The sequence below is a fragment of the Melitaea cinxia genome, chromosome 16 (genome assembly GCF_905220565.1).
Source record: "Melitaea cinxia chromosome 16, ilMelCinx1.1, whole genome shotgun sequence".
Taxonomy (NCBI): Eukaryota; Metazoa; Arthropoda; class Insecta; order Lepidoptera; family Nymphalidae; genus Melitaea; species Melitaea cinxia.
This window is the reverse complement of record NC_059409.1, coordinates 2,749,518-2,772,931: the sequence shown is the minus strand read 5'-3', so window position 1 is coordinate 2,772,931 and position 23,414 is coordinate 2,749,518.

Genomic DNA, 23,414 nt, shown 5'->3' with positions numbered 1-23,414 from the left:
ATAATAAAATTTATAATGTTTATATATGTAAACTTTAAATCTTATCAACTGAGAGCGTTATGTCAAATTATTTTTTATTGGATTTTATATCTAGGCCTATCGACCATATTTCATTATCTTTCTTTTTCAAAGATCAGACGGAGATAAGCCTCAAGATAAGTCTACTTAAAATAATCTTCTTTAAGCCAGTCCTTTATATTAGTTCAAAAGATTATTAAATAATTTTATAAGTTAATTGCTCACTGTAATGTAGTTTAATATATATTTAATATTCTATTATCTTTTTATTTACAAATAATACAGATAATTACGCTGCTGCAACTACCTTTTCAATACATATTTTCTTCTTTCTAAAGGTAGTCTGAAAGAGATCGCTACTAAGCGATAAGATCGCCTTTGTGCATTACTAACTCTATATGTAAATAATTGTTCTATGTAAATCTTTCTGAGTGGTGTGCAATAAAATATGTTTTATCTATTCTATCTATTAATAGATACATTTATAGTATAAAAATAATACGCGTATATTTATGCTTAATTTACTATGGACTGGATGAAACACCCTAACTGAATATTTTCTCTCATCATCATCATCATCATTACAGCCTATACAGTCCACTGCTGGACATAGGCCTCCACAAGTTGACGCCAAAAATAACGTGAACTCATGTGTTTTGCCCATAGTCACCACGCTGGGCAGGCGGGTTGGTGACCGCAGTACTGGCTTTATCGCACCGAAGACGCTGCTGCCCGTCTTCGGCCTGTGTATTTCAAAGCCAGCAGTTGGATGGTTATCCCGCCATCGGTCGGCTTCTTAAGTTCCAAGGTGGTTGTGGAACCTTGTTATCCCTTAGTCGCCTCTTACGACACCCACGGGAAGAGAGGGGGTGGCTAAATTCTTTAGTGCCGTAGCCACACAGCACACAGAATATTTTCTCTAATACCTTCAAATTCAAATATTCAAAATCATATATTCAAATGATTTCAGTTGTAAGGGTAAATTTTATTTTAATTTATTTATTAAAATTTTATGAAACACAAAAAAAAAAACAAATTAGAACCATTAGGTACAAATAAATATCTATGCAAAGGCAGCCTTATCGCGTATAACGATCTCTTCCAGGCAACCTTTAATGATAGTAGTTTAGGCAAAAATGGCGGGGAGACGGCGCAAACAAAAATGTAATGTCATTAAAGACAGAAATCAATATAAAATACAAAAAAATAGTTTTATAATATAATATTAATACCATACATACATACATACCTATACAATATACCAATAAAATACATATTTAAGACAATGTAAGTGGTCTTGAAAATATTTATTGATTCTGCTTGATGAATATTATTGTTCATTCGTCTAAGATATGGCATATTAATTACGAAGGGTCTTCATTAGTTTAATGGATCAGAACAGGCTGGTTAAGCCGATACTGCTAACCGCACTATAAGCTGATATTTGACATAAATGCAAGCTATCTCTTTCGTGTTATAAGTGAGTAAGAGGGATAGATGGTGAGAATTTAGATGTTGGTATTTTACTGGCGTTTTGACGGAATGGCTTAGAAACTTTAGTAATCTACCCTCGGCAACGTAGATATATATTATGAAGTAGTACATTTTTTTTACGACTGTGATCACGCTTATATTAGTTATGAGTAATATGATTACATGTTAAAAATTATATTTCTAGTCGTTTACAACAAAAAAAATAAAAATAAGTTTGAACTATAATCATGGTACAATTTTAGTAACGTAAAAATAACTGTGAAATAAAAAAAATAACAATCCAAATCAATCATTTAATACATATAAAATAAGCTATATACGCTTATTGACAACCACAATCCATACCATCTCGGAGGCGCGATTGAACGCGTGACGAGTGAAACATTGCATTGCAATTCCGACGAAATTGTCTGTCACGATATGACAACAAGCCTCGTAGCGATACGAAATGTTGTATTAGTGCGGCCGACGCGTAAGACCTTGACAACTTTTATTAACTCACATATATACGCACACAGAGAGACACTATACATATATAAATATTACGCTGAGCTGACCAGTTTCCCAACTAACACTACTAGAAACTATTAATAATTGTAAAAACAACGTTAACAAGATAACTTGACATTTGCACAATTCCGTAATATCAAGTTTCGCTTCTTGATTAAGTTGACCAGTCTCGAGTGTCAGGGGAAAATAAATGACTGATCATATACTCGGAATACTACAAATTTGTGCCCGCTATTTCTTTCGTTCTAATGCTTTTGAATATTTTTTATTTTTATTGTTATAAAGTATTGAATTAGAACATTATCCATTGTCTTAAGTATACCAATAACACGTAGTATAAGGAATAATAAAAGCTAAAAATATGTTCATCATATTATATCAATCTAAATGTAAGAGTATTTACGTGAATATTGTTATAAAGTATTGAATTAGAACATTATCCAAAACACATACATGATAACACGTAGTGATTTGATGCGTCTTTTTGTTTGTATGTGTGTCTGTGTTTTTGTCTTAAGTATACTAATAACACGTAGTATAAGGAATAATAAAAGCTAAAAATATGTTCATCATATATCAATCTAAATGTAAGAGTATTTACGTGACACGCTTAAAGAAAATCAGATGGACAGAAAGACGATGATAACATTCACTCAGTTTATCTTAGCGTGTCATACGCAGACACGGTCCTACAGTTATGTTATATAGAGGTACTTGTAACCCGAACATTAAGGGTTTATCTTTCGTAAAGTAACTTTCATCATAAATTCTCACACTGTATATAATTTTCCTGCGTGATATTATCGATGGAGATAAAAAAAGTATGTGTCTTAGCTCCGACGCACGACTGGAGTTTACTCCTTCAGATCGACTGTCTAATAGGCACAAAAAAGGCTAACTAGTCTAAGAAAAAGATTAATATCATATCAGATAGTAAATAAACAAATCAAATAACGCCATCTATCAGAACTTTATTGGGTTTCAATAGATGGCGTTACGCGAAACGTAACGAGGTCATACGTTCAATACATTTTACTACTCATATTTTTTCTTACCGGGGGGTCTTATATGAAAATCGATTATTAAGGAGTAGACTCCAAAAAAAATTGCGTGGGCGTATTGAAGTCGAAACCTTTATAGACATACATATCTGTGTATATGTATGTAAATGGAAAATAGCCATTATAAAGACAGTTTGACGCAGGGGCAACTGCATTTGGCTGTTGCACTAGAGATTGTAGTTTCCATCCTTGTCTTTCGTTTTACGTGTCACACATCACACCTAATGAATTTATCATCAGAGCGTTTGTATATGTGACAATAAAAAAATCTTACCCACAAGTGAAATAAGTTTTAGCACATATTATATATGTGTGTGTCAGAGAAAAAAACATTAAAATAATATTAATACATATTAATATGTTATCATCAATGTGAGAACAGATGGTATAATCACAAATGCTTATTAATGCTTTTGATTTAATTAGTGAAACTATTTATCACGAAACTAATTCAAACGTTTCCGTATATTATCAATTAAGATCATTTTAAATTTTCTCTTCAAATTCTATTACTATTATGCGTGCCACTATATATAACCCTAGCAAAATTAAAACGCGTGTTCTTTTAGTATTTGTAAGTAAAAAATAGAATAAATAAAATAAGGTTCTGTATACGTGATATTTATTGTCTTTGAATTTTATACCACATACTTATTGAAGTATATAGAGTGTTTTAACAAAATGTATAGGGAATAACCGATCAACAGGCAGAGCACTAGAGGCTAGTGTACCACCAAAAGAACAACATCATAAAGAAAGAGAGAAAGAAATATGTTTAGTACGTTTATACAGTAGTGCCCTACCATTACCAGTGTCGTACCTTTTTTAATTAAAATAAGTAGTCGAAAAGGTATATTCATTTTCCCGTATAACTTAAATAGCGTGATGTAGCTACGAACAGGGCCATCTAGTGACGAGCGCGCTACTTAACATTTTCGTATTTTTAATTTAATAAGGTTTGTTACAGTAATGTAAACAATAAAAGTTGAAAAATAATACAAGATAATACATTTATAATTTGTTTTAAAACAATGCTTACAGATGTTGCTTATGTTTCACATTTCGATATAGTTTCACGCATTGAGAATTAACTCAATTAAACATAATCATTACAATAAAGTACAATGTATTGTCACATTCATACAAAATTTATATCAATTAGAGTAATTATGATAAATAATTTATTAATACAATAGTTTAGTAACTTATTTAATACTGTGCATATGATTATATGTATACGTGCATACGCTTCAGCCTGTAATATCCCACTACTCCAATGCGGGTTGGCGGATATATTCCGTGCTATGAGTAACGATCGCTATCAGTTATATCGTATTAGACGCGTTGGCGCAACGGTCACAGCGCTGGTTTGTGGCTGTTGCGCTAGCGGTTTGGGGTTCGATCCCCGTACATGACAATCATTTGTATTGGCTATATAGATTTTTGGCGTGGTCTGAGTGTTTGTGCAGTCCTTGTGGGTCTCCCCACTGTGCCGGTTGTTATCATGTACACCTCCCATTTTCAAAGTCTAATCGTAACTTATTTGCAGGACAAACTTTATGCGCAACTGGTAACATAGACCCTAAGTAAATAGTATCGTCGCTACATACAATACTCACTATTTCTAGCAGCCTCCTCAGGGCACCGATCGATGGGCTCAGCAGCACCATATCGTCAGCATAGCTTATATTATTTACACAAACACCTCTAACATGACACCCTATATGTGTACTGCTGAGCTCATCGAGCAGAGCGTTCATGTACAGATTAAAAAGTCTGGGTGAACTCAAACACCCCTGTCTCACGCCGTACTCCAGCCTATACTCATCCGACAATTAATCAGCCCATCGTACTCGGTTACATTGGTGTTTGTACCAGAAACTAAACAGAGATATTATTTCATTGGGCACACTAGTTTATTTTCTTTATTTGTCCCATAGCTTATTATATGATTAAAGGTCAAATGCCTTCGACAGATCAAGATAACATGCATACACTGGTGTCTTTCTTAAAGTGTAGTATTGAACAGTCTGCTTGAGACAGATGATAGCACTCTCAGTGGACAGACTAGGCCTAAAGGCAAACTGAGCAGCGTTTAATTGGAGGTGCCTATCCAAGTGCCGGTCAAGCAGGCTGTCCAAAACCTTAGCTACAGTAGTCGCAAGTGAGATTAGTCTGTAGTTAAATATATTAGACGGATCACCTATCTTATTTTTAATAAGAGGAACTACTAGGGTTCGCATCAAGTTGTCAGGAAGATAAGAGTGACCAATGCACAGTGTGAAAAACATTGACAAAATTCTCGGCAAGTGAACTCCAGCGTGCTGCAGGTGCTCGATGCTAAGGCTGTCATGACCAGGTGACTTCCCTCTAACCATGTTTTTTTATAACAGATGTGACTTCTTTCTCTGTGAAACTAATAGTCAATTCCCTGCCAGAGACGGTCCCATCATCGAACACCTGTTCCACCACTGTCCTTTCTAATGGAGACTTTACCGTGAAATGCCTTTGAAATATATTGGCTATTTCATGGGGCTCACACTTGGCCTTGGGGACGCCGCGTTAGCGCAACGGTCACAGCTATGGATTGTGCCGGTTGCGCTGGCGGTTACGGGTTCGATCTCCGCACATGACAAACATTTGTATTGGCCATACAGGTGTTTGCCATGGTCTGGGTGTTTGTGTAGTCCTAGTGGGTCTCCCCACTGTGCTTCGGAGAGCACGTTAAGCCGTCGGTCCCGGTTTTTATCATGTACACCTGATAGCGATCGTTACTCATAGTAGGGAATATATCCGCCAACCCGCATTGGAGCAGCGTGGTGGATTAAGCTCTGATCCTTCTCCTACACGGGGAAAGAGGCCTATGCCCAACAGTGGGATATTACAGGCTGCAGCGATGGGGCTCACACACCCCCGCAACGCTCACGGGAAGACTCGGCTTATGATTGAATTGATTTGTTGCTTTCCAAAATTTTGAGAAATTTTTATTTGCATGATTAATATATTTACTATTTTTTTAAGAAACACACACGGTTATCAATTTCTAAAATATGCAAATGAATGCCTTTCTCTTTGAAAATAGATCACATAAGCACAAATCACAAATTAAACATATCACATACACACTCACATACACAATCACATAATCAAACATATCCTTTGGAATGGAAAATAATTGTGTTTGCAGGCAAACGAAGAAAAACCGACTTCAATTATATCGACAAGTAATGCAACGTAGGTAGACGAAAAATTAGTCAAGTAAATACGCGGTATCAAAGATGAATCTAAAAGTTGTAATCAGATCTCGATGAAATTTTAATTTGCTACATGATAAACATCGGCTTCCGATTAAATTAAAAATTATCAAAATGGGTACACCCAGTAAAAAGTTATGCGGATTTTCAAGATTTCCCTCGATTTCTCTGGGATCCCATCATCAGATCCTCCAGAAGTCAAAAAATTAAAAGTAACACTTCCTTCAAAGCTTAGATTTACGTAAAAGTTCTTCAGTCTTCTAAAGCGGGTTTATTGTTTGACACGGTTTTATTGATATCATACGATATATCAAGAAGTTTTACTGATATTACCTATCTCAGTTTTCGATCACAAGATATAAAACTTAGACTTAAAATTAGTGCAAATTGTTTCAGATTTTGCTAGTAGGAAAAAGAAATTGAAATTACGAAAGTATTAAGGAGGGACTAATCCACTTTGACATCATTTTCTTATGAATCCAATTTGAACTGTCAATGACATTTTCATGATTGTCATAATACGTCAAGAAGAGAATTTACTGTTCAATATCAAAATCTTTGTTATTACATATAAATTTCATTCGAAAATCAATTTCCTAAACTTATCGCAATTTTTTTTCGGAAAAGATTTGTAACCTAGTGCTACTAGAAACAGGATTTGATTCTTTAAAACCAAGATGCTCTAGCTAGAGGATTCACTAGGATGTCACTAGGTCGGCAAACAAGCGTACGGCTCACCTGATGTTAAGCGATTACCGTAGCTTATAGACACCTGCAACACCAGAAGCATCGCAAGCGCGATGCCGACCCCATGCCCAATCCCCCAGGAGCTCTGGTCACCTTACTCACCAACAGGAACACAATACTGCTTGAAAACAGTATTATTTTGCTGTGATCTTCTGTAAGGTCGAGGTACTACCCCAGTCGGGCTGCTCCATATTTTGAGCAGGAAATTCCTGCTGTGCCCTACCTCAGTTAATTATTATTAGTTATTTATTAGTCATCTTACTTCTATTCTTTAACTTAAGCATTTTTTCAGACGAACTAGTTCAAGGTGATTGAAATAAATTCTACGCCTAAATGTCTAGACTCGAATTAATTATCATTACATAATATAAAACAAAGTCGCTTTTTGATACAGTTTTCTTTGGTAAATAGAGTGATTCGAGCGGAAGATTTATATATATATCTGGTATTTTATCTAGTTCATACATAATTAAGAATGATGAAACTATTAGAGTAAACAATCTTTACTTTGCACTCAATGAATTAAAAAAAAATATACTACATAGAAATTCATGTACGCAAGAAAAAAGTGTGTGTGTGTGTGTGCAATTCACACGCGTGAAAATGTAAAACTTTTGAAATGTCGTAGGAACATAGGATGTTGCGATTTGTTCTATTGATGATGATCACGGTTTCGTGAAATGAATTCTCTCTCATTCTCTCCTATACATTTATGTGTTTCTTTCTCTATCGTGACGCATTTTCGTTTGTTCGAAGTTCAAATCACAACTATTGTAAAAAGATCCACTTTAAAAATATTATTGTAATCTGAAAGTAAGTTCCATAAAACTGTTATAATCTATAATGATGAATGGTTATCCAACAGTATAGAAAAATTTCACGGTCACCAACCCGCCTGCCCAGCGTGGTGACTATCGGCAAAACACATAAGTTCACGCTATTTTTGGCGTGAACTTGTGGAGGCCTATGACCAGTAGTGGACTGCGAAAGGCTGATGTGATGATGATGATGATGATGATAGAAAAATATAGAATAGACTTTTTGTATTGTAGCTCGTTTTGGGGTTGAGGACTGTGGAGGGCCGGGAAGTTTGGCGCAAACTCGGGAAGGCCAAAGTCCAGAAGACGTATCTAGCGATGGGCTCTGTGAATTACTGACGAACTACGTTAGGTTGAAGTGAGTAACAAGGTGGATGTAAGCGAGAGGAATGAAATTGAACCATATACACTGTGATAGTATTTCTAAGCTATACTCAAAAAATCAATCACAATGAAGCCACAATGAAGCATTAGTTCCAGTACAAGACAGGTTTATTTCTGGCAAAGTTTCTATATGATTTTTTTCTGTAAATTGCTTAAATAATTGTTCTTAGTATACGTTCGCTGAATTTGTCTCTTACTCGTACCCTGTGTATTGTGTATTTTTAAAGTAATGCACGTTATGGAAAAGTTAATACAAACGTAAGTGAACGTGATTAAGTGAACAGCACTGAAGACTTACATATGTTGCAAATTTTTGGCAAATAGCCACGTAGCATCTTGAGAGCGTGACCTCATTCTGCCGACCCATTAAGTTGTAAATTGATCTTAATCTTTTGCGAGAATATTAATTAATTTTTGTACACAGTATAATTGAGCCTTGTGTATACTTATTTTATTAAGACTCTACTGGGGTAAAACGCAGCAGGGAATATCCAGCTCAAAATCTGGAGCAGCCGGACTGGGGAAGTACCTCGACTTTACAGAAGGTCACAGCTAAATAATACTACTGCTTTCAAGCAGTTTTGTTTTCATGTGATGAGTAATGTGACTAGTGCTCCTGGGGGTTATTAGGGCTAAGGTCGGAAACGCGCTTGCTTTTAGTATTGCAGGCGTCAATCAGCAACGGTAATCGCTTACCACCTGGTGACTCGTATGCTTGTTTCCGCCCTAGAAGTATAAAAAATAAGAGAGAAATATGTTTGAAACTAATATATTTTTACAACTAATAACAAATTCAAATTCAAGCATATGTACAGTCAGCCTGATTGTTACAGTTACTCTAGTCAATGGAATGTAATATCAGGAGAATTGCAAATGCTTTACCAACCCCATACCTGATCTTCCCATGGACCTCTGGCAACCTTATTTCCCTCAGGAACACAACATAACTAGAGAACAGTATTATATAACTCAGATTTTTTGAAAGGTTGAGGCTTACTGCCTCAGTTGGCTGTTCCAAATGTCGCCTCAACAAATATTTGTAATTTGCGGAGTTTAGGGGCCGGTAGTATGTATTCACCAAAATTCTATATATTTACTAGCTTAGCCAGCAAACGTTGTTTTGTTGTTTTTTTTTTTTGTTTTCATATAAAATTCTTGTGTCACAATATTAGTTACCATACTTATCCGAAATTGCAGGACCGATTTTTATGAAATTTTGTGTGCATATCAGGTAGGTATGAGAATCGGCAAACATCTATTTTCATACCCTAAATAGGGGTTAATAACATCCATAACAAAAAACGTTTGCGGGGTCAGCTAGTATTTTTTAATGATTACATTTCTATATTACTTTCCAGACTATTAAATAACAACACTCTTTTCTTTGAAATATTTTCTTTCCGCTTATCAAAAAAAGTAAATGTAGGAAAATAAGTCGAGCTTCAAGGTCTATGATCTAACGTCTGATCTATGATGTAACTTTTATATCTTCAAATACTTTTTCTTTTATATAGAAAGTTATTAAATGTATACGCTGTCTGTATATGGAAATCTTACTTTTGAAAATAAAAATATTCCCCTTTATTCAAATATTTTGTTTTGTTGGTGATATTTTTACATAGCTAGCGTGGCAAAAAAATGTTTAACTTTTAAGTATGGACGTCATTTTTTCTTAACACTACTGTGGACGTGTAGTCTCACAGGCTCCTATATACACACAATTTTTTTCGGAGAATTTGATATAAGATCACTTTAAAACTAATTACATATTAAAGTTACGTAGTTTAGCAATTAAATAACGTGCTTATATAATCAAATTTGATTTAAAAAATTATAGAAATATTAAAAATCCAAAACTATGGCTCTTTTCAATCGAAATCTACTTAGGTTACATTTTTAGGTAATAAAAGCAGCCAAACTTATTCCTATAACAAAATAAGTCTTTTTTTCTCAAAATATAATGTATAACAAACCAAAAACACAAAAGAACTACTTCATATAACAAATATAAAAAATTTTGACAACAGTCAAATAACGTAAATTTATTGGAAGTCAGTGCGCAAAGGTCTAGAACATTGGAGACACACAGGTTTGTTGCACCCAATAAAACACGGGTAATCATCCTATGTTTTTTCGTGGAACAGATTTTATATGCTCTTCAGGTTTCTTGGCTGGTTTCTTTATCCTAGACATTTTCTGTAACCATATAAATACCTAAAACTAGAGTCATGGTCAACCTCAGCTCTCCTGGCAGTCGTGTATGTATAAAACGTCTTTGCACATAAGGCACCACAAGCACATGTACTAATGTTTTAAATCTCTTTCCGCAGCTTTTGTTTGGTGCATCTTATATGAGATGTACGCATTCATGGTACTCAAGTCTAGGACACGATATTGCGACACCATAGGCTATCTCTTTCACTACAAGATTCTTCTCCTATGTCTTGGTCTTGGTCCTGGTCATCATCACTGTCACTTTCATGATTTTGTATCAGTTTGGACTCCAATATAAAAAAAAAAAATCTTCAGTACTTTCTTCATTGTCAGACTGATCCCGAAGCTAATAACAACTAACTCACTTCACCACAAAAGTGGATCTCCTGCACAATTTTTTTTCTCACAGGGTCCTGAACAGATCTCGTAGATGGTCGTTTTGATTTAGAACTACCTTACCTTTATTGTTTTTTGACATTTTGTACTTCAAAATCTGATACAAACGTAATCACTCTTGTAAAATATATCATAGGGCAAAAATGGACGTGTAGCCTGACAGACTCCGGTCAATATTTTGATGGTCATTACTTACGTGATATTCATTGGAAGACGCAACCCCCTCTCTCGTTGGTACTTTTACAACTAAAACAAAAGCTACTGAGCCGCTCAACCGCTGGGAGTTAGGGCAAATAGGTGAAACTAGGAAAACGAAAACATCGAGTAGCCTGTGAGACTCCACGTCCATACTTAAAGGTTAAATAAAGTTCTCCGTATGGGACATGGTTGCCGTAGCTATGAAAGCATCTAAAACCAGAAATGTCAGATGCTCGTTGTCAACCTCTCATTGCTATCAATATAGCGTATCCCCAGTAGTTCTGGCTACCTTCCCAATACATTAATACAATATTACTTCATTTCAGCCTATCACAGTCCACTGCTGGACATATACCTCCACAAGTTTGCGCCAAAAATGGCGTGAACTTATGTGTATTGCCCATAGGCACCCCGCTGGGCAGGCGGGTGCGTTGGTGACCGCAGGGCTGGCTTTGTCGCACCGAAGATGCTGCTGCCCGTCTTCGGCCTGTGTATTTCAAAACCAGCAGTTGGATGGTTTTCCCGCCATCGGTCGGCTTTTTAAGTTCCAAGGTGGTAGTGGAACTGTGTTATCCCTCAGTCGCCTCTTACGACACCCACGGGAAGAGATGGGGTGGCTATATTCTTTACTGCCGTAGCCACACAATATTACTTAAATATTTACTTATTATCGGATTGTATTTTTTTTTTTTGTAAAGTTAAGGAACCCCTGACGTTCTGCACTAGATTTTGAGTAATTTGTTTTTGCTTTTTACAAATATGATTAAGGTTACTGTTGCTAGTGACTTGATAACGTTAAATGTTTAAATTAATTGATTGTTTACTTAAAACCTCCATGTCGTAACTCTCCTTTATTCTATTCTTTTTCGTACGTCTTCCCCGCTATACCTTAAAGAGCGCTTTTCTTTCCTGGGTAACCCGACATTTCACCTAAATCTTCGCTCTCTAAATGATAACAAGTTAAGTTTACCTAAATATAACACGAGCACATATTCCAGTTCTTTCTCAGTAAAGGCGGTAAAACTGTGGAATGCCCTTCCTTCTAAAATCCGTCAATCCCCTACTATATCTGTCTTCAAAAATCGAGTTAAGAACTTTTACAAAACTTTGACTTGATTTCTTACACGCATACATTCGCCATTATTTTCCCAAAACGACTTATAGTTGTACCCAATTAAGTATTATTTATTTATTATTATTATTATTATTTATTTATTTATTATATTATACATTTAATTATTTTTTATCTATTTATACTTTTTAATGCCGTGAGTATTGCGCATGTGTGGATATATGTATAATATATGGATTGTATATATTATTTAATTATATATTATATTATATTCTTAAGCTGCACAAGCCCTTAAATTCAGCAAGCTCCTTTCTGGTGGGTTGTCTGGAAGAGATCACTATCTAGTGATAAGACCGCCCGTTGCATGCGACGTAATTATTAATTTTTTTTTTCCCTTTAAGCTTTATACTTATGTAATTGTTATATGTTACTGTGTGCAATAAAGTTATTTATTATTATTATTATTAATTGTTCGTAATGAGTACGTACTTTATGCAGCTGATACCTTATTTTATTGTGTAAATATTTTAGCATTTTCCACATCAAATCACAGTACTTTATTACTGACACTCATCTATGTATTTTCGTCTATTATAGCTATGTTGAAAGATTCATTTAATATGTTACTATGGGAGACACAATATAAATGTGTTTATATTATTAAATAGTCTATATTTGAATCTAATATCTATCTTTTTTTAGAATTAATAATATACAATTATTCAAATTAATTTAAAAATCAAATTAATAATCAATATAATCAAATTAAATTATATGAAATCACTTCAATCTTTTTATTATAGTTTATAGTTGTAAAGGAATGTATGACATAGATGATAGTTTTTTTCTTATAAATACAGTGTAAAGAAAGTAGCAATTTCTGATGTGTATGTCCAGTTCAAGATACAAAATAATATAATATTACTCACTTCTCATCTGACACGTGACCGAGTGCGTAAAGTTTATGCTAGTCTAAGTCACTATTCCTACGTTTTCTTTGACAGGATAAAGCGTTGATAGATCATAGGAAATGATGCTATTTGTTTGATTTCTAAGACTTTGTTCTTAACGCCTTTAGTCAATGATTTATGATTATAGTGAGACACAATAAAAATATAAATTATTTTATTCGGAATGGTATCTCATTCTTCGGTCAATTTTGAATATTACATATTAACGTACTTGCTGAGCCTGCGACTTATATAATAAATAAATTTATAAAATAACACTAGCCTAAGTTACTCCTTACTACATCAGCTATATATCGGTACAGCCGTTTTAGAGATTAGCCGGAACAAATAGACAAACAGACAGACAGACAAAAATTGTAAAAAAAATGTTATATTGGTATATATATCGTGTGTATATCTATATGCATTTAGTAAAGAGCGATTACTGACCAACTTCAAAAAAGGAGGAGTTTACTCAATTCGACCGTGTATATATATATTTTTTTAATCAAGTTGAAGGGCTTTATCGCAAGAGCGATTATGTCGCCCTGGTTAGGAGACGTAAAGATATATATATCTTAATATATATAAATCTCGTGTCACAATGTTTGTCCTCAATGGATTCCTAAACTACTTAACCGATTTTAGTCAAATTTGCACACCGTGTGCAGTTTGATCCAACTTAAAAGATAGGCTATATTTTATTTTGATATATTATGTTATTATTATATTTCAGAAAAAAATAAGGTGATACGAAGTTCGCCAGGTCAGCTAGTATATATATATATATATTTATATATATATTTTTTTGTATGTTCGGGGATAACTTCGTCATTGATGAACCGATTTTGATAATTCTTGTTTTGTTGGAAAGGAGACATCCCAGGTGTAGACCCATGATAAGGAAACCAGGATCTGATGATGGAATTCTACAGATATCGAGAGAAACCCTCGAAAATCGTAGTGACGGCCAGTGCATTTGTTAATTTTTTCGTCTACTTACGTCGTATTACTTATCGATGTAACTGAAGTCGGTTTTTTTCGTTCGCGAGCAAACACAATTATAATTATTTTATTTACAAATGGACACTCTAATTTGCAGTCGGTCTGCTTCAGAATTTGAGTAGGATATTTCCTGCTGTGTCCTATCTATATATATATTCTTTATTGCACTTTAAAAAAAAACATAATTACAAGTCATTTTTACAAAGAATGTTGGCAAGGACGAACTTATCTCTGTAAGAGATCTCTACCCATGGTGGTGAAAGAAGATGTTATCGCGGGGCTCATAAGCGCATTTGTGATAAAGTGAAAAAAAAAACTACCTATTCCCATAACTAGCAGATATTTATTTACATCAACATTTGTTTCTCTTGTGACCTCAAAAGGCTCTACGTTCGTTGGATTATAATTAAATTAATTATTAATTTATAATTGATTTATAATTATTCATATTCATTGTCAGATAATTATTAGAGGATTTCTCTGCTTTGGTAATTTCCTTATGAAACCTAGTTTTATATGATGAATCTTCAACTCTTTACCTTGTATGGATAAGAAGGGCCCTTACCAAGCAGTGAGACTAATACATTCTGAACTGGTCTGCTTCGATTCGCTTTAAATTATTTAATCAAAAATAACAAGACCACAATATGGTTTTTCGCTTTTGTATCTTTATATTCTGTTTTAAATTATATTTGCGGTAAACGCAAAACAGTTACTGATATCAAGACTGGTCGAATGTGGTAATCTATAAAATATTTAATCTGGATTTTGTGGTCGTGATTGCGCAAGTGTTATATCATATGCATCGCCACAAGTAAATTTGATTACTTAGAACGTAGAACATAATGGAAGTGCTAAATTAAATTCCTTAAAATTGCATCTCCAATAATATTTTGCCTGGTTAATGTTCACATGTATTTCTAAGCTTTACAATTTCTCCAATAATATAGTTCAGCCTATTGCAGTCTGGACATAGGCCTCCCCAAGAATAACATTGGCGTTAAAATATTCCGATGTTTTATTTTACCATAATAGAGTAATAGTGTGAAAAATGTTTATTGGGTCCCAATTTTAAATCCTAATTGTACTGATACTTTAGTATCTACTGCTCAACTCAGCTAACTAGCTTGCTTACAATACCTAACAGACTTCATTAAAGATGGAAATCACAACCGAAACGCCCGTATATATAACAGAAAAGTAAAATTGCTATATTTACAAGAGTACAATTTTGTTTCTTTAGTTCCCCGTTTAAAAGAAAATAATACATTTCCAACACGTATACCATTTCTAGCAATATAATTCTATATTCACATCATTAGTAACATAGTTCTCATCATATAGTGCTAATAAAGCTATGATAGCTCGGTAATAGCTCTCTCGTATCTAACAACCTCGTTAACACAATGTCCAACTTTACGAAATAGTTCCACAAAGCATCATGATGTTATACAGTTTTGGCATATGTCTTTATATTGTTTCGAGTTCTCATCGATATATTGTTCTTCTTTTATATAAATAAATAAAAAACAGCTCTGTCATCTTAAGGTTTGCCGCTGTGCGTGCATTTCGAAAATATTACAGGGTATATTCTTTCAATTTTTATTGTTTAGTCTCTTGAATATCTTTCAAAGAAAACTTATTAGTGTATTTTTTAAAATAAAAACTACGTTACTTAACATAAATATAAAACAGCAATTTTTGTATGTATGCACTAACTTATGCGTTTTTTTTCTTGGCCTAGTCTGTTTGATTTTTTTTAAATATAAGTTTCGTATAATATAAAATACATTGTTCATACACTGGACAACGCAGACGAAGACCTAGAAACAATATTATCTGTTATTATTCATGTTTTTGAAATGTATTAACATGTATGAGCGGCGACAGTTTTCTTTAACGTAGCCTCTGGGTTACCTTTAGCGAGCTTTTAGAAGTAGTTACACTATATTGCTGTAACGTGACAAGGTAAGCCGTAACGTTATGATTCTACATGGATCGATAAAATTTAACACTGCCTGCTAAGAACCGGTTGATAACTGCACACTGCTTGCCACACAGCATGTATAGAGATCCTTACTGCATTTTTGTCAATAAACATTTCGAGAGTTTCAATTCAGAAATTCATTTCAAAATATAGTTTTAACACTCAAATGATTAAATTCTTATCAATATACATTTTCTTCTATCAAAAGGTTGCCTGAAAGAGATCGCTACTAAGCGATAAGACCGCCTTTGTACATTACCAACTCTATGTTTAAATAACTGTTTAATGTTAATATCTCCTGAGTGGTGTGTTATAATTATATTTTATCTATCTATATAATTATATCAAGAATTTAATTAAGTAAAATAAGTATTAATATTAATAGTATTAATAAATAAATAGGTAATATCAAAGTTATAACAATGAACCTGAAACTAAAAATCTTTAGTTTATATATGTATACATAATATAATAACTAAAAAATATTATTAAAATGAGTCCCTTTAGGCAAGGTTCCGAAGATACTGGCAGCGTTCCCCCTTTGAATAGCTAGACTAATTCTTTGTTCGAAGTAGCTGCTAGTTCTTAGGTCTCCTGTGACGTCGAATAACCTTTTTGCTATTTCCTTAAAAAGTCTTATATCACTAGGACCCCACGGACTAAGGGTCTCGACACCGAGTCTAGACCCCTGTATTTGTATGCTTATTTTAGTAGGTAAATTATGTTGTATATTATTATTATTTTTGAACTAATTAAAAATATATGGCAATATTTATATCTGATCCGTGAAAATTAAATAATTAAGGATTTAATTTTACAATTTCACTTTATATTTACATTTATTCTTAGTTCTAAGTGTCGGTAGTTATATTGCGTTTATTTTGTTTGTGTTTCTCGAAGAACTATGCTACTATTTAATATAGTTATTTATAAATAGAAAAATTCTAGATATTCATCTATTAATTGCTACTTTAAAATTATTTAAATGATATTTCATTAGATTTAGATCGACTTTAAAGCAAATACAAATTTTTTCAATTAAAGCATTCCAAAAGTGCTCTAAATTAGAGCGAATGAGATGAATTCTTGAAACAATACAAATTTAGAGATAATTAATCTGTCTTTAGTGAAACATTTTCAAGATTCCTTAGAAGTTAATTCTCATTTAGAAATCAACTCTTTTCTAGGGAGATTTTATTTATAAAGGCCATTGAAATTTGCTCAGAGCTTAAAATTAGGATATCTTTAAAATAATTGTATTTGGTTGCAAACGAAAAAAAACGACTTCAATTACATCGACAATTAATAAAACATAGGTACAAAAACTAGTCAAGTAAATACGTCATATGGTATCAAAAAAAGGCAAATAATATCAAAGATTATTCAAAAGGTAGCTATCGGATCTCAATCAAATTTTAATCCGACTACATGATAAGCATTAACTTTTGATTAAAGAAAGAATCATCAAAGTCGGTAAACCCAGTGAAAAGTTATGCGGTTTAATAAAACGTAGGTCGACGAAAAAAAAAAAAGTCAAGTAAATACGCATTATTAGATATAACTCTAAAAGTTATTTGTCAGATCTCAATCAAATTTAAATGGGACCAAATGACACGCTACACTTTTCAATCAAAATAAAATTCATCAACAGTTCCAGCAAATATTGGAACAATATATAATATAAATTATGTATCATATTAATTATTTGATTAAATAATAACTAATTAACGCTAATCATCCACATCTTGTTGACGATCGATTCCGGAATAATTTAATCGTATTTGGTTTAATTAATTGAATCGCTGAAGGTGTTAACGGTCAATAAGTACTTGCTATAATTACTACATAATTTATATCAATTTCAATTAAATACATAAATTAGATTATACGATAGAATGTATGCTATTTAATATAATAGAGTATTTGCAAGATGCATAAATAAATGTGTAAATATGTGGAAAAAATAATGTAGCTATACAAAAAAATTTTGATAGCTGATGTTCAGTCTGTAAAAGGGCTGAACGTGTGAACTGAAACGCGGTTTTTAAGATCGCAAATTTACTCGGCTCGACGTCGGTAACACACGTGAAGCTTACTCATTCTGTATTGCGATATTGTCGAGAGAAGAAGCTTTGTATTATTATTAAGGAATTATATTGTATCACTTATCGAATTGTATCGTATTACGGAATTTAGGATATTAATTTAATGACCTTAGAGATATTTAATTAAACGTGACATCTAAGAAACATATCAATTATGGTATTATTAATTATAGGTACCTATTTATAATATGAAAATAAGTTTGTTTGTTTTTTTTTTTTGTTTTGCCTATTATTTTTTCACGTTTGTTAATTTAAATTTTAATCGGATGGATGGTCGTAATTGGCCTTTTTGATTATATTTCATTCTTGTTTGGATTATATTTTTTTCTGTGCTGTGTACCATCCCTTATAAGTAAATAAATAAATAAATAAATAAATAAATAAATAAATGAATAAATAAATAAATAAATAAATAAATAAATATAGTTTTAGAAAGAAATTATATCACATGTTAAATAATGTATAAATATTTAGGAAGAAATTATATCATCTATTAATAATCTATAAATAATTTAATAATGTATAATTCAATGATAAATAATCTACAGTTAATGTTAAGAATATTGTATCGAACCACATTGATATTTAATATTTACACACCGTAAGGTACAGTACACGTACAACAACTTCAACACCACGTTCTTGCAAGTAATTACTATTATTATTATTATTACATTTTAAAACCCAAAAAAAGACGAAGTCCTGAAATAATTCATTTTGAGTAATTTCTCAATTAAAAGTAATAAAAATAATATTAATAATAATAATCATTTATTTCAGAAGTAAATCTATATTCAAAATAAATTAAATTAAATTGGGTTGTCTGGAAGAAATGGCTAATTAGCCATAAGCCCGTCCATTGTACTTCACTGTCTGTAACTATCTTTATGCTTTGTTTGTAATATATTTGTGGTGTACAATAAAGTATAAAATAAATAATAATAAATTATGTGTTAGTAACAAATACACTTAAAAAAATTAAAACAAAAAGATGGTTAGTAACAATTACATTATATCAATTAAATTAAATTAAATTAAAATTTGTGGCTTCCGGTGAGACTCCCGTGCTAAAAATAGCAGTCCGCAGCGGGAGCATGGAGCTGTATCCAGCGATAAATCAATGGGGAGTCCCATCGGTCGGCCAACACACTCAGGATGGTATTCGATGTTCCGCGCACTCGCTTCCACTGTGAGGCGCACCGCTTTCTAATGATCGCGTAGAAGCAATTAGTATGCGCCTCGACGAACATAGACGACGCGCTACAGAAGCGTGGCAGATCGAACAACATCCTGGACGCGTTTTTTTTCTTTTTCTTTTTATGTCACTAGGTCGGCAAACAAGCGTACGGCTCACCTGATGGTAAGCAATTACCGTAGCTTATAGACGCCTGCAACACCAGAAGCATCGCAAGCGCGTTGCCGACCCTATCCCCAATCCCCCCTTGTCACGGTTCCCCTGGTCTATTGAGGAAGTAAATAAAACCAGGGTACCATGAACAAAAAAAAATTTATTAGCTTAATATTAACCCGGTGAGGTAGAATAAAATATGTACGTATATGGGCGGGGTCGAGCACTCAATTCACACAAGCTCCAAATGCAGTTCGGCTCAGGTACTCTCCTGGTTCGCCGTGCAGGTGATATTCCCGGGAGTCGCGTGGCAGGATTCCGCTTTCGACCGGGGGCGGCAGGAACGGGTAGTTCAAGACCCGGCGGAGTGTATTCTCGTCGTTGGGGTTAGGTGGAAACGTCGAAATTGGTGACCCAAACGTCGAAATTGGTAATCCAAACGTCGAAATCGGTCACCCAAACGTCGAAATTGGTGACCCCAAACGTCGAACCCTGGAACGCGCCATCAAAATATAAAAATAAGCGTTCCAGCACTATTTGCAAACATCCACGGCACTGCGTTATAAAAGAAAGCACCTAATTTGTAGCAGTAGTGCCGTGGAATCATAAAGCCAGAAGCGGAGATAATTATTTTTTTAAAAGTAGGTTGACTTATATTCAATATACAATTATAATAAAAAAATTATTAAAAATGAGGGTAGACTTGAAAGATGAAATCTAAGAACATAATTGAGATGAGATTTATGCTACTGTATACAAATATTATATTTTACAATAGGCATGATTACTTGCATTAACTACATAAATTGCCTGCTATACAAAAATACCACTTACCCAGTTTGGGGGCGATAAACACTAAAACTATATATATTCGTTGAATCAAGACAACGCTAAGCAAGGATCACACAATTTTATAAAGTACGGTTACGATGCTTAAATATATATATTAGACACCGTATTAAGAGACCGTAATAAAACAGGTGATGTGCGTTAACTATTTCTTGAGACAATTTTCCAAAAATGAATGACGCGGCGGCGACCAGTACTGCCGTTTTTATAAGCCGAGACAAAAGATTCATTTGAATTTTTGAAAAAAGATAAAATGTTGCCCGCGCGAATATATAAATGCCGGTTAATGAATTTATTATTTTTTTGTAGAAAAAAATAATTTATGATAAAATAGTGTATCATAAATTACTATAGATTTTCATTTCATTTAATTATAATAAACTAATGTTTTTTTTTTTTAAAGAAAAATCATTTCACGTATTTAAATATTAAATTTAAGTATATTTTAATTTAGCAGCACAAATAATGTACGTATAACGTTACACCCTAGGAGCTCTGGTCACCTTACTCACTAGCTTAATGTCAATCTTTTAACTGAGGTTGGGCACAGCAGAAATTTCCTGCTCAAAATATGGAGCAGCCCGACTGGAGTAGTACCTCGACCTTACAGAAGATTACAGCAAAATAATACTGTTTTCAAGCAGTATTGTGTTCCTGTTGGTGAGTAAGGTGACCAGAGCTCCTGGGGGGATTGTGTCGGCAACGCGCTTGCGATGCTTCCGGTGTTGCAGGTGTCTACAAGCTACGGTAATCGCTTACCATCAGGTGAGCAGTACGCTTGTTTGCCGACCTAGTGACATAAAAAAAATATTACTTGAAATTCATTCCTAACATGATTTGCTAATGCACTTGCCAAAGATCAGAAACTTCTTAAAAATATTTAATACTTTCGTACATATTTTATTATTGGAGTACCTACTTTTTTAAACGCATTAAAACATAACATAATAAAAAATAATTTTGCCTGATTGACCTCTTGACTTTATTTCTAAAATTATATTGAAGTAAAAAAAAATTACGCAAGCTTGATTCAGCGTCTTTGGTGCGACAAAGCCAGCACTCACCCTGCGCAATGGGCAACACACATGAGTTCACGTCATTTTTGGCGCGAACTTGTGGAGGCCTATCCAGCAGTGGACTGTGATAGGCTGAACTGATGAAGCTTGATTTGGGGAGTAGTGAATGCATGACGAGAGCGTTACGAAAAGTGTGGTCAGGCAAGGCACGAGGAGCAAGAGAGAGGCACGAGCATACATTTTCTTTCTCTCTTTCTCTCATAGCCAGTTACGCTTTGTATATCTAAGACACCATGCTGGATTATTGCTAAAGAAGTTTTACTTCAGTCGTGTGGTCTCAAGCACACTGTTTTTTTTTACCGACTTCCAAAAAAGGAGGAGGTTCTCAATTCGACTGTATTTTTTTTTTTTTTTTAATGTATGTTACATCAGAACTTTTGACCGGGTAGACCGATTTCGACAAATTTTGTTTTAATCGAAAGGTGGTGTGTGCCAATTGGTCCCATTTAAATTTATTTGAGATCTAACAACTACTTTTTGAGTTATATCTAATAATGCGTTTTTACTTGACGCTTTTTTCGTCGACCTACGTTGTATTATACCGCATAACTTTCTACTGGATGTACCAATTTTGATAATTCTTTTTTTGTTGGAAAGAAGATATCCCTAGCTTAGTACTATGATAAGGAAACCAGGATTTGATGATGGGATCCCAGAGAAATCGAGAGAAACTCTTGAAAATCCGCAATAACTTTTTACTGGGTGTACCGATTTTGATAATTCTTTTTTTGTTGGAAAGGAGGTATTCCTAGTTTAGTACCATGATAAGGAAACCAAGATCTGATGATGGGATCCCAGAGAAATCGAGGGAAACTCTTGAAAATCCGCAATAACTTTTTACTGGGTGTACCGATTTTAATAATTTTTAATTTAATCGAAAGCTGATGTTTGTCATGTGGTCACATATAAATTTTATTGAGATCTGATAACTACTTTTTGAGTAATCTTTGATAACGCGTAGTTACTTGACTATTTTTTCGTCGATCTACGTTGTATTACTCGTCGATGTAATTGAAGTCGGTTTTTTTTTCGTTTGCGTGCAAACACAATTATTTTTGTTTCATTTATATTTAGTTTTAAGCGTAAATGTGTGTGATAAACCTATTTTTAGAAACTTTAAAATGTTAGCTTAAATTCGATCTATCATCATTAATTGAAATTTAAGTGATCTTTACAGAATTATTGGCTCTAAAATATTAAAGGATTAACTTCTTAAACTTTTTGTTTAAATTTACAGTCTTCTTAATATTTACACGTAGATGATTAGTTCATTTAGTATTAAATATTGTTTCATTACAGACGACGAACTTCGAAAAAGTACCTTATTTTAATAATATTACAGTTTAAAATATATTTTTAATATCTTTTCCAATCTACGTTAAAATATTGGTCGTATAAAAGAATCATGAATTCGCAAAAATATAATATCGTTGAAAGCAATCGCCCGGTTAATTAATTAACCCGCAAGCGACCACTATTGGTGTATCCGCGGTCGGGTCGCAAGCCCTTATTAATTTTACACCAGTTTTTCCACTCCAATCTCTTAATCGATTTCTGTAACGAGATTCCAGTATATACTATTTATAGGTTCGGCTTTTCCAGATTGATGAAAAAAAAATTTTTTTTTGTTAGCTACCCTCTTTGTTATATTGAAAAAGTTTTTAGGTTTTCAGATTAAGTAATGGCCATAATAAAAGGCCGTAATCCTAAAAGGTATAATACTTGACGTACTTATAAATAACCGTCGCAACTTAATAGTAACATTAAGAAATTCGTATTAGTTTGACCTTTAGTTAGTCGTATAAAACGTGCCACAATGTAATTATGTTATAGTACGTTAATATGGGATAGACTCGTTTTATTTAGTTTTAGATCGATAGCTTAAGGAAAACGATTAACTTTTTAAGGACTATGGAATATGGTAATTG